The sequence below is a fragment of the Sorex araneus genome, chromosome 1 (genome assembly GCF_027595985.1).
Source record: "Sorex araneus isolate mSorAra2 chromosome 1, mSorAra2.pri, whole genome shotgun sequence".
In the NCBI taxonomy this organism is placed as follows: domain Eukaryota; kingdom Metazoa; phylum Chordata; class Mammalia; order Eulipotyphla; family Soricidae; genus Sorex; species Sorex araneus.
In genome coordinates, this window is record NC_073302.1 from 172,790,041 (window position 1) to 172,802,138 (window position 12,098).

Below are 12,098 nucleotides of genomic sequence, written 5' to 3' on the forward strand. Positions count from 1 at the left end.
TTCTAGCTCAGTGCTCAGTCCTAGAGGTGCCCGGGGACCTTGCAGTACCAGGACTCACACCCAGACCCCCTCATGCATAGTCTGCTCTTGGTCCCCGATGCTCACAGAATCCTCTCTGATGTTTTATTATTTCAGCCCAATTTCTGTTTTGATTACATAGAATCAGCTGGGGAATTGAGAAGCATCTTAGTCTTCCTGTCATTTAAATGCTTTCAAGTGTTTCACTGAGAAGCTTTAAATGATCATGTCAAAGACGCACATAGCTTGGTTCTCAGTGTTTATGTGCTTGGTTCTCGGTATTTCTCCTCAGTTCCCACTCACTTTCTGTCAGAGACATTTTTAAGTCCATCAGCCCGCAGAGATTGAAGCTGGCAGTCCGTGTTGTAACTCAAGGGCCCATGAAAGTTGTGACATTATCTGACTCTCTTTGGCCTACGCCTAAGGAATGAGTTTGAATGCACCTTGGAACCCAGGCTGAAAGACTGAGACAATTGTTTGGCAGGGATTGGAATATTTGTTCTTATACAATCAACTTCTTCAATAATGTTGAGTGCTTTAATGACTCAGAGTCTTTTATGATTGTACACATAATCTTGCTACCAAGAAACCTACTCCTGTAATTGACTGGAACACAGACCCAAACAAGCCAGCATTTGAAATAAAAGAAAATGCCACAGTATAAACAAAACAAAACATGGTCCTTTTTTGGGAAAGAGAAACAGCATTAACGTGCAGTGTTCCCAAAGCAGTGCTCGCCTTAGGACTGTTCTCTCTGAGAAAGAAAAACTTTGAGTTCATAGTCAATGGATAGAAACAATGGCTGTTGGCATCCAGAGAGATGGTACAGCCGGGTAGGGCACTTGCTTTGTATGCAGTGTGCCCAGGTTTGATCCCTGGCACCTCGTAAGTTCCCAGAGCTCTGCCAGGCATGATCCCTGAGTGCTGAGGTAGGAATAAGTCCTGAGCACCACCGGGTGTGGCGCCTCCTCCCACTGTTTTTTTTTTTTTTAATTTTAAAAAAGAAATAACAACTCTTGGTATTTACACGTTAATGAAAATCTCTACTGTTTACTCACTTACTATAGCCAGGCACCAAGCCAAACACTTTATGAACACACTCCCCAGTTAAGCCTTACTTTCATCTCTGATATGGGGATCACTTTTATTCCCATTCAACAAGTAGGAAATTCCAATTTGGAAGGCGAAGTCGTTTGGCTCGGAGTTACTCAGCCGGAATTAGACCCAGATCTGTAGGACGGCAGAAAACAATCTCCTACTTCCCTCCCTCTGGCCTCTCTCACTGCACGTCATTCCACCGTCTTCCCCTAAGAATGTTATTGGAGCTGCAGAAGGACAGAATTCCCCAGCCGGACCCACTGCAGCTGAGGAAACCAGCTCTGGGTTAACACAGTCTCACCACTAGTCAAGGCCGGTCTCGCCTTACGCCCGAGGCTCCTGTTGTCCTGAGCTGGTGTGACTCACAGAGGCTCAGCTCCCTGTGGACAGACCTTTCCCGTGGGGAGTAGGTGAGGAAAATCCGCTCTCGTTTCCGGTCCAGCTTCCCCACTTGCCCCGGCAGCCAGCGGCAGCTATCCTTGGGATTGTCCCTGTGTCAAAGGCAGCAACCCTGCTCCTCAAGCATGAATAAACTGCAGAAAAATAGCTGCTTTCCCCCTCTCTCTGATGACTCATCTGGGCCATGTGGTTTGCTGTTCTTGCCCACCAACTAATTATCCACCCCCCCACCCCCAATAAAACCCCCCAAAACCAGACTGGAGAAATTGAGGTTCACAGCACCCTGAAAACAACATGGTAGCAGGCAGGGAGGGTCGGCCTCGTGCCCCCTGACAATTCTGTGCAGGCCTTTGGGCTGATGAGCTGTCGGTGCCTGAGTCAGGAGAGGGTGTGGCTGGCCCTGCAGGGCGGCAGGGATTGGGTCTCTGATCAGCTGTGGCTATTGTCCCCGGTTGCCAGGCAGCCTTTGCGTGTTTATTTTGAGGTCTGCCCACGTGTTGCGCCAGAGGTCAGAATTCCAGTGCCAGTCACTTCCCTGAGCAATTAGAGCTGAGGCCTCTATTTTTATCCTAAATCTGTGTCCCCTTTAACAGCTCTCCTTGCGTCCAGCCTGCTGAGCCGAGAATCCTCTTCTGTCCTCCCCAAGTGCTGAGAGGAATTTGGCTTTGTCTAACTGCCCCTCTAGATAAGGCTCTGGGGGACCTTCCCACCACTGAGTCTAGTTCAAGCTCAACTGAAATGACTCCGCATCCCAGCTTCTGGCTCCAATTTTAAAGAAAATGCAAATATTTAACTGTTTCATTAGTTTGGTTTTTGGATTACACCCGGTGCTGCCCAGGACTTACTCCTGGCCCTGTGCTCAGGGATCCATCCTGGTGAGGCTGCGGGGGGGCATTGGGGTGCCCATGGTTTACCTAGGCTGGGCTGCATGCAAAGCAAGTGTCCTGCCTACTGTTCTATCCCTCAGTCCCCCTCTTTATATTTTTTTTAGTAAGGGAGTCAACCTGTTCCAGCAGACCATTCATAGACACTATCATCATTATCTGGTGAAATCCTCGCTTCACCGTGTCTTAACTGGGAGCACTTCAGTAATGTTTAACTTGGGGCTTCACAGACTAATGAAATCACATCTATCAAGCGCCCACTGAGTTCGGAGCACAGTCAGTACTGAAGAAGACCAGTTCACTTCTTTCTGGGAAGCCTTTGCCAGCACCTCTCAAGCCCAGATCTCAGAAGTAGTCTCCCTCTTCGGTGCTCTTAGAACACCAGAGTGTGCCAGGACCCTCCCACTCTCTACCTAGTGCCACACCTGTGTGGGCCGGGTGTGACATGGTACCCTGACCAGCCTGCTGGCATACCGCCTCCTTCTCCGTGGGATGTGACTCAACCTTGCTTGCCAATGAGTCGCTCTTACCTTTCATGAGAACTAGCCTCTGTGTTAAGGTTCAGCATTGCATCTGTGAGGTGGCTGGATGGTGCTTTAAAATCACTATTATTGAACGAAATCATGCAGTTTGCAGCAACATGAGTGAACTAGGGTTTACATGTTGGATGAAGTAAGTTGGAAGGAAAGGGGTAGATACAGAAAGATCTCTCATGTGTGGGACTTAAAGACACACAGCAAGGGGCCAGAGACTACAAAATGGGAGAACTGATCCACATAGGGATTTGGGGGAGAGGGGCTTGAGAGGAGGTGTATTGGTGGAGGTGTAACTGAAATGACTCCGCATCCCAGCTTCTGGCTCCAATGTTAAAGAAAATGCAAATATTTAACTGTTTCATTAGTTTGGTTTTTGGATTACATCCAGTGCTGCCCAGGACTTACTCCTGGCCCTGTGCTCAGGGATCCATCCTTGAGTGAGGGAGGGGTACACTGGAGGTGAAGTCAGTGGGCCCACATGGGTGGCTTATGTGAGGTGGAGAGGAGAGAGAGGGTCACTTTCTCCGGATCCGCCTCTGCCACCCAGGACCAGCTGGGAAGACTAGGACTCAGGCTGGAGCGAGGATTTGCTCTTTGCAGGAAAGAAGCATCAGTCCGAGACCTTGCCAGGGGCTAGAGGCTCTCGTCTTTCTCACAGAAAGGAATTTCAGGAAAGCAGTGAGGTAAAAACAGATTTTGTTTGTGATTTCTTTAGAAAGGGGAAGGAAGGAGGGAAAGTGAGAGAGCTGTGTGCTCGAGGGAGAAGCCAGGCATCTCCAGAAGTGGAGAGAGCCTCAGTGCACATCTCAGGAGGGGAGATGCGGGCGACACATGTGCTCGGGCACCACATGCGCTTGGCCACGTGGGCACAAGCTGCACACGGGCTTGGGCAGCATCTGCGTGCCCTTCCTTTGCTCAAGGTGGCCTTTATAGGGTTTCTCTAACCTGCCCTCACGGGGCTTTCTACCTAGGTAAGAGTTCATTGCTAGGGAGACTGCCTTGGCCTGGAGTTTCTCTGCAGAGGTGGGGGTCGCTCAGGTGTCATAAATCTCCTTCAGGTCCTCAACTGAGTCTGTCTGCTGAAGTTTGCGTCTCTGTGGGGTCCAGCCTCCACAAGGTCTGTCACTGGCACCAGGAAGATCTTATCAGGCCTAGGCCTTGGTTCTTGCAGCTTCAGTGTATTGGATTTGCTACCACACAGAAATTCCATTGCCACGGGCCGTTTCATCTCTGCCTGCCTACCTCAGTGATGGGTGTGGTGTTGGAATTATGTGCATGAGAAACCAGCATTGTCAGCCACAGAATCTTGATAAAAACATTTAAAAATAAATGACCATTCCTGTGTATAGTAATGAGAGACATGGCAGAAATAGATGTGATGATGCGGTGAACAGTAGACAGACTTCAGCATCCAGGCTTTCAGTTCCTGACATGAATAACTCGTCATCACGGGACAGGCATGTAACCTGAGCTCAAGGAACTAGCCCCAAAGTGGGTTCCTCGCCTCTTGGAGGCCTTCAGCCCATTCCTTCAAAGAATCCCATCACCTCAGGTTCCAGGTGTCACAGAGGAAGCAACCCCAGGCATGTGTGTATGTGTGTGTGATGTGTGTGTGGGCACGTGTGTGGTCACAGTGTCACGGTTTTGGGTTGCTAGCAGTGATGCAATGGTTGGATGTTCACATGACATAATCCTGAGTAGTTTTCTGACTTGCATTCAGCATAGTTTTCTTAGTTTTCCACAAAATCAAACTCTAGGTGCTGGGCTTGAGTTAGCGACAGCACTTTCAGATCTCCGCATGTATAGTCTTCCCTTTATTTGATGGATCTAGTAAAGCAGCTGCCATGGTCCAGATTGTGGGGCTGTCTCAGCCCCCTCCTGGGGTTTGAGCTCGGGCCTCACAGGTCCTGCAAGAGAAGAGCTTTGGTTTGTAGACCTGTCACTTCCTAGCATTCGTTATGGAGTGTGTTGATTGAGAGTTTTATGGCTCAGGAACCATTGTTTTGCTTTGTGATGCATCTAGCAAAGTTCATTTTTGGCGGGGGTGGGGCTGGAGCAATAGCACAGCGGGTAGGGCATTTGCCTTGCATGTGGCCGACCCGGGTTTGATTCCCAGCATCCCATATGGTCCCCTGAGCACCGTCAGGAGTAAATTCCTGAGAGCATGAGCCAGGAGTAACCCCTGTGCATCGCCAGGTGAGACCCAAAAACCAAAAACCAAAAAAAAAAAAAAGTTCATTTTAAAATAGTTAAGGAGTTGATGTCAGATTTTTTTATTTTAAAATTTTAGAACCGTTCTTTTATTTGTTTTGTGTTTTGCCCAAATTGCAGTGGCAGCTGGGGTCTGACTGGACTCTCCCAACACCTGTGTGGTGTGGGTGTTTCAGTGTCCAGTCCACTGGCCTCTTGTGACTCTGAGCCCCTCGGGGGCTGTTACCCGAAGCTTCAGGCTTCTCTTAACCAAGATCTTGATTCCAGCTTTTAAAACCAAGCCAGGCACATCAGAGAGCTAGAGGTGAAGGCACCTGCCTTGCCTGGCCGACCCCAGATTGATCCCCTGGCCCCACTTATCCCCCAGAGCCCTGCCAGGAGTGATCTCTAAGCATAAGGCAGGAGTAGTCCAGAGAACCACTGGGTGTGGCCCCAAACCAAAGGAAATAAATAAACAGTGTTAGCTTCACGCTTTGCTAGAGACCCCTGGAGCTGGAGGCGGATTTGAACGGTGGTCTCCTGAGTCCTGTGCTTTCATGTACTCAGCGCCGTGCTGGGCGTGGGACTGGCCCCACCTCTCAGGTAGTCCCGGGCTTCTTTGGCGAGACCGTGCAGTATCCTCAGAAGAGGCTCGGTCACCCTCCAGCACAGCTGCATGACTCAGGGCCTGAGGGAGGACAGACTCAGGGGGCCATGTGAGCCAGAACTGACACAGGTGCCGGACGAGAGCTGAGTCTTCCAGGTGAGGCCAGGGCTGCGGCGGCTTTGAAGGGAAGAGAAAGGTGCGAGGGGAGAGAGGGAGCAGGAGTGTGATGGCCGCCCCTCTGCCGAGCACTGTCATGCCTGCCTACCCTCCACGTTCACTCACTTCTTTTTCTGTGGCTGGAAGATGGGTGGGGGGGACTCAGACTCCACCTGTTGGATTGAACCTGGGTGGACCCTAAATTATTCTTGAATCAGTGCTGCAAGGGAATGATGATCACGCTTCTCAAAGTCTCTCCTCTGTCTCTCTCTGTCTCTCTCTCTCTTTCTTTTGCTGTCTCTTCTCTCTCTATCTCGCTTTTGCTCGCTCTCCCGCTCTCTCACTCCCTCTCTGGATCTCTGTGGAATCAGCAGCTTAGAGTGAATAATGGAGTTTCTCTCGTTTGGCAGAAGACACGGGTCTTTCCTTGAGAGATCACGTTTGAGCCAGGCTGCGGTGCCCGTGGGGCTCGGGAGAATGGCTTGGGCGCCATCGGAAGGGACTGGAGAGGAGGGGGAGGGTGGAGGGAAACTCCTGGAGGGCGTGAAGGATCTGGGCGTGGTGGATGCAGGCCCAGGCCAAGAGTGTGGGAGCAAGAGAGCCAGCAGGAGGTGACTCATGAAGGCGTCCCCCGAATGACCTCATGCTGCGGTGGTGGGGCCCCAGGCTCCAGGTGAGGGAACTGTGCGGGCAGGTGAGGGAGGGCCGGGAGTGGCCTCAGCAGCCTCAGCACCGTTGGTGATGTCGGTGGGCCCGAGGGTGGCTCACTTGAGTCAGGAAGTGAGAAAGACGGTCACCTTCTCCCACTCCGCCTCTGCCACCCGGGACCTGCTGGAAAGTCTGCGACAAGCCCCTGCTCAGCACCAGCCTGAGCCCCGCCAGCCCCACCAAGTGACCGTCGGGACACACTTGAAGTTCGCTTGGACTGCCAGGCACAGGAGTTGATCCCCGCAGCCCGATTTCTCGGAGCCACGGACTCAGGCTGGAGTGAGGATTTGCTATTTGCAGGAAAGGAGGAATCTGTCCCAGGCCTCACCCGGGGTTTTCGGGGTTCTTGTCTCGCCTTGCAGAAAAGAATTTCAGGAGTAGATGAGCAGTGAAGTAAAACAGGTTTTATTTGGAGGTTTTGAAGGAGAAGGGAGAGAAAGTGGGAGAGGGTAGAGCAAGGCACCCAAGGGAGAGTGCGGGCCTTGAATGGCCTTAACACTGGCTTTTGTATGCTTATTCTTAGGGTTGCCTTAGCCTGGAGTTTTCTGACTGAGGGTTGATCAGGTGTTGTATCAAAGGAACAGCTTTGAAGTTTCTGGTGAATCTCTTTCAAGTTCTTTTTTTTTTTTTTTTGGCTTTTTTTGGTCACTCCTGGCAATGCACAGGAGCCACTCCTAGCTCTGCACTCAGGAATTACCCCTGCGGTGCTCAGGGGACCACATGGGATGCTGGGAATCGAACCCGGGTCGGCCGCGTGCAAGGCAAACGCCCTGCCCCGCTGTGCTATCTCTCCAGTCCCCTCTTTCAAGTTCTTAATTGTGTCTCTGTTGAAGTTTGTCTCTGTAGAGGTCCGGACTCCTCAGGGTCGTTACTGATGGGCACCTGGTGAGATTCTTATCAAGCCTTAGTTCCTGTTTTCTGCAAGGTTGGCTTTCCCAACTTTAGGGCAATCACTTCCCAGGAAGCCTTCTGCCATTGCCTTGGGAGGGGCCTTCCCTATCTGCCTGCCTGCCTACATCCTTGGGAGGAAGGAGGCATGAGTGGGGGGTGGGCAGGTGCCCCTGGTGGGTCGGAGATGAGAGCGAGGGTGTGGGAGGGTAAGCGGGTGTGGGAGGGTAAGCTCGCAGGAGGGAGCACTGCAGGTGGAGGACTCAGAGAACAGGGAGCTGTTGGGAGAGTTGGGAGAGGCTTCTGGGAGGAGACAGGGAGGCTGGGGAGGGCCTGGGGTCAGGGAGGGTGGGCCAGATGTGAGCAGCACTTGGGCGTGGTGCAGAGACAGAGAGTGACCCTGTGGGACCCTCAGCAAGCTCAGGCGGGGCAGGTGTGAGAGGGACAGAGCCGCAGGAAAGGAGGAACCAGTCCCAGGCCTTACCCTGCTCTGGGTGAAGCAGCAGTTCAGGCTCCTGCAGGGGAGGGGAAGGGGTGGAGGGAAGGCTGGAGGCAGGGGGGGCGGGGGAGAAGGGGAGAAGGGTGGAGGAGAGGCTGGAGTTAGGGGGTGGAGGGAAGTGTCCCACAGCAGGGGAGGGGAGGGGAGAGGCAGGGGGAGGGTTCCTGCAGCAGCCTGGCTGGGCCTGGAAGAAGCTGTGTTCTCAGAGGCCCTGCAGGGGCTCTCGCAGAGGGGGTAGGAGCGCTGGAAGGAGATTTCCATCCGACTTGATTCCCGCAGCAGAGTAGAGGCACCATCTGGGACTTCCTCGGCCAGCCCTGTCCACTCCTGCCCTCAGCAGGACCCTGGTGCACACCCTGGCCAGCCCTGAGACTCGGCTCGGGGGACACCTGTCCGGGTTGGGGTCTGCATACTGTAGAGGAGCATTGACAGGGATGGCAGCGAGGGAGACCGGTGGGTCACTGTGGGCACGCAGGGGCCCACCTGGGCTGAGAGCACAGTGCCAGGCTGGGAGAAGCATTGCCCTAGACAGAGGGTATCGGGACAGAAGCCTGTGGGACCTGTGAGGGTCGGGGGAGGCTGATGGTAGATTGATATGGATAGACAATGGATGATGATAGTTGACAGATGGATAATAGATGTTATGTAATAGATAATCGATGTCTAGATTAATAAGGTGTGTGTACATGTTTCCTGAGGAAATAGATACTTCCATCTCGCCCTGACGTAAGAATAAATTGGCCCAGGGTCTGGAGCAATAGCACAGCAGAGAGGGCGTTTGCCTTGCATGTGGCCGACCCGGGTTCGATTCCTAGCATCGCATATGGTCCCCCGAGCACTGCCAGGAGTAATTCCTGAGTGCATGAGCCAGGAGTAACCCCTGTACATCGCCGGGTGTGACCCAAAAATCCCCCCCAAAAAAAAGAATTAATTGGCCCAGGTGCTTTGTGCTGTGAGCTGGAAAAGATAGTGATTCCCATTTTCCAAGGTGGAACACAGGCGCCTCCGGCTCCGGGCCGCTGGCTCCCTGCAGCAAGCTTTCAGCATCCTTGCTGTGCTGAGTCGGCATGTTTGAGGAGATTTCAGTGCACAGAGCCAGAAGTAAGATGCTGCACGGACTCTTCACAAAACCAAATTTTAATTTAATCTTCTCTTTCTGGGCTGCCATGGCTGGCTTGGTCAGTACGGGTCGATTCCAATGATCTTGGGTGCATGAGGCAACTTGACGGAGCATCGGGGCTATTGCAGGTGAGCCAGAGAGACGGGGGGCTCACGGACTCAGGCGTTCCTGCCCCACCTCTGCTAGAGCAGCTCGGCTCCACTGTGAGCCTGCCTGGCTGGCTGTGAGTGCTTCAAGGCTGGGGTCAGGCCGTCCCTTGGACCTCAGCCTCTTTTAGAGCAGTGGAGGGATGGGTGAGTGGGACTGGCACAGGAGCACACCTTTTCTTTCAGTCCCCCTTCGTTCACGACTATATGAGGTGCAGAAATTATTTCACAAAAGGTGCTCTTTATTTCATGAAGGTGCTAATTATTTAATGAAAGGTGCTGCTTATCATTTATTCATAAATAGCAAGTAGCAAAATGTGTCTCTACAACTGAAATAATAGTGGGACGCACTGCGGTCTGCCATAGCCGAGTGCTTTCATGGGGGCTGGAATTACTTCCTTTATTCCCGTCCTCACGGAGTAGCTTTCTTACTTTTGGGTTGGGAACCTCCAGTGTCTTGGTGAGTGATAGGTGACCCTTTCGTGGCACGGTCTGGACTGAGGGAGGAGAGCCCAGAGCCCTCAGCCCGATGCTCTTAGTAACTTGCTCCCGGCTGGACCACAGCTGCCGCATGGCAGGTGTCTGTTCTTGGTGGGCCTGGGAAACTCGGGTCCTTGCTAGGCTTTGAGGCTCACACTGAGTTTTCTAGAGATCCAGTAGTCAGGTAGGTTGAAAAGCCTAAGGTGGCTCTGTGTTCGAAGGAACGTTTGTCTATGTGTCAGGTAGGCTGGAAGCCTAAGGCAGCTCTGTGATTTAAGGAAGATTTGTGTAAACATGTTTTCTTGGGGCTGGGGGCTGGCACAACAGTTAGGACACATGTGTGGCAAGCGCCTGTTCCCGGGTTTGATTCCTGGCACCACATGGTCCCTGAGCATCACTTGGTGTAGCCCTGGAGGCCCCGGGGCAGGCAGGCTGACTGGTGTCCCCTCACCCCCGGACCCTGTGCTGCGCTGGTGCTTGGTTGCCCACCTGGGGCTCCAGCCCTCTGAGTGCTGTGTGACAGCTCTCAGCCTGAGGATTTGAGGCTTGAAAGGCAGTGGCTGGTAGAGTGTTCTTTGCAGGCTTTCTGTGGCTGAGGGAAATCAGTGGAGCAGGTCGTCGCGAAGTAGAGGGAGAGTGTGAGTGGAGAGTTGTACCTGCGAGTCCAGTCTGTCTCACGGCCAGAGCAGCTCCCACAAATGGAAAGACTCCTCAGTGGACACGGTGCTCACGGCTGGGCCATCCATTTGGCAGTGGGGGTCAGCGTTGGTGCAGGGATCCATTCATCACGAGAGGATGTGAGCGGGACCCTCCTGCAGGCCACGGGTGTGCACTGGTGTGCATGTGTGTGCCCAGGCATGTGCGTGTGTGTGTGCATATATGTGCTTCTGCCTATGTATGTGTGTGCTTGTGTATGTATGCGCATGTGTGCCTGTCTGTGTGAGCATGAGTGTATGTATACGTGTGCGTGCATGTGCCTGTGAGTGCGTGTGTGTGCTCATGTATCTGTGTGTGTGTGCGTGCATGTGTGTGCATGTGCCTTTGTATGTGTGCGTGTGTGCTCATATATGTGTGTGTGTCCGCAGTCTAAGTATATCCAAGCCTTGGCTTTTATCAGAATGAATCCGCCAGTGGCTCTTCAATGAAGGAGATCTGTGGGGAAGATGATTTTTCTTGTGGGCCCTGGGACCCCATGGGGGTAGGGGGTGGCAGTTGTGGGGTGCAGGGGCTGGCAGTGACGGGCTCATGCCTCAGCAGTGACTCAGGGCCAGGCCCCAGAGGCGGGGCTGGGTACAGTTGGCAGGTCAGCAGCTACTTCCCGACAGGCTGTCACTGAAGACGGCCGCCAGTGCCACAGGGAGGCTCAAGTGTTGGGAGGTGTTTTTTTTTCTGTTTGTTTTTGCTTGGGGGCCACACCCTGGGATGCTCGGGGTTTACTCCTGGCTCGGTGCTCAGGGATCACTCCTGGCAGGCTCAGGGGACAATGTATATTGACCATACGGGTGCAGAGTATCGAACCTGGGTCGGCCATGTGCAGGGCAACTTACCTACCCACGGTGCTATCGCTCCGGCCCACGTAGGAGGCTGATGTCAACCAGGGCTGGATTGGCAGAGGTGAGGCTGTGACTTCAATGCTCCGTGCAGGGTGGAGCAGCAAAACATCTTGAGACGCGTCCTTTCGCATGTTGGGGACAAGAGAGGCTGAACCCGATGCCGTATGCATTCCTCAGAAGGGGTTTCTGGAGGAATTTGATCTTTGTTCCTCACCCTCGACCTCAGGGGGAGGAGTGAGGTGAGCTAGGTAACAGGCCTCTGAGCTTTCCTCCTTCAGGACCCTACATGGTGCTACATCCACTGGGTCAAATCTAGACACTAGGTTCGAGTCTTGCACAATAGTTCAGGAATAACTTTTTCTTGGTTTGGGGGCCACACTTGGCAGTGCCCAGGTGCTGCTTTGGCCCTATGGTCTGGGCACCACACAGTGCCAGGGATCCAGCCTTAGGGTTAGCCACGTGCAAGGCAAGTGCCTTAACCCCTGTACTGGCTCTGGCCCCTATTAGGAATGATTTATTAGTAATTAAGGTGTATAACATGCCTGTAGTGTGCCAGGTGTATTATATTATTTACATTATCTCAAGTCGTTACAGCTCTGAGAAATAGATGATGTCTGCCCCCGTTTATCTCCTGGAAAGGAAACTCGGGTGTCAGGTCAGCAGGGTAACAGTTGGTAGAGCTCATGTTCCCAAAGACCACGTCCCCTGGACACAGAACTCAGCCGGGTCTATAACAGCATTCATCACCTCCCCATAGGCCAGGGTAGTCATTGCCTTCTAAAGGAAGAAGCTGCGGCCATAACATCGCAGTCAAGC

General features: G+C 52.8%; 1 protein-coding gene across 6 annotated transcripts in view; it reads left to right on the forward strand.

The window, feature by feature from the left end:
- The window catches only part of CAST (calpastatin), a 107,904-nt gene that overhangs the window by 45,797 nt on the left and 50,009 nt on the right, over window positions 1–12,098 (forward strand). The gene's annotated exons all lie outside the window — the stretch shown is intronic.